The sequence below is a fragment of the Octopus bimaculoides genome, chromosome 13 (genome assembly GCF_001194135.2).
Source record: "Octopus bimaculoides isolate UCB-OBI-ISO-001 chromosome 13, ASM119413v2, whole genome shotgun sequence".
NCBI lineage: Eukaryota > Metazoa > Mollusca > Cephalopoda > Octopoda > Octopodidae > Octopus > Octopus bimaculoides.
The window spans coordinates 1,714,707-1,715,817 of NC_068993.1; positions in this window are offsets into that span (position 1 = coordinate 1,714,707).

Below are 1,111 nucleotides of genomic sequence, written 5' to 3' on the forward strand. Positions count from 1 at the left end.
ATATATATACATACATACACATATGAACACCCATGTGTGTGTTTCTGTTTGTTCGTAGACGTGTGTGTGTGTGTGTGTGTGTGTGTGTGTGTGTGTGTGTATTGAAACGCACACTTATACCCACAAAACCATCAACCCAACCAGCCAGACAGCCAACGTTCGTTTTTCTATTCAACCAACTGAAACATAAATGTTAACAAACAGAGCTGCAAGCATAATCTTGTCGAAATGAACAATGAAACACATACATACATACATACATGCATACATACATACACATATACATACATCTATATGCTTTTAATACACAAGTTTTATATACAAATCATACTTACTTATACATAAACGCATCCATATATTTAAAATGTAATAAAATTTCAACTCTTGTAAAACTCTGGAAAGGGAACATTTTTTTTGTTGCAAAGGGGTCCTTCCATATTTTTATATTTATAGTTACCTCATCCAGCATCAAACAGTTGTTGGCTTGTAATGAATAAAATGTGATGAAGTAATACCGTTAAACAGGTTACTGTTAGTCTAGCTTGCACATACATATTTATATATATATATGTGTTTGTGTACCGACTTGTTTATATCATTCTTGTTCTTGTTTTTGCGGGTGTTTACATAAAGAAATCTATCATTTGAAGTGTTTATAAATGTCCATATGATGAAAACGTAGAAAAATATTGACGTCAATGTGTCCCTAATATACACAGTTTTAATGCTTCCTAAACACCAATTCGATTTAATGTTTTGCCCGTTAAAGAGTCGATTGCAAACTGTTATTTCTTCCCTCCCCTTAAAAAATGATTAAACGACAGAAAAAGAGAATAAAAAACCGGCCAAAAATTTAAAAGGACAAAAAGAAAAAAATGCTTCGTTTCGAAATATACAAAAAACAACAAACAAACAAACAACTTCTTTATATGTTGGACATACAGAAAGACACACATGTATATGTATGAGTATACACACACACACACACACACATACCCACACACAAACACACACACACATGGACATATTACTTTTATGTTGCAAATATAATCTATATTTATGTACGAGTATAGATATGCGTGTATATATATATATATATATATATATATAT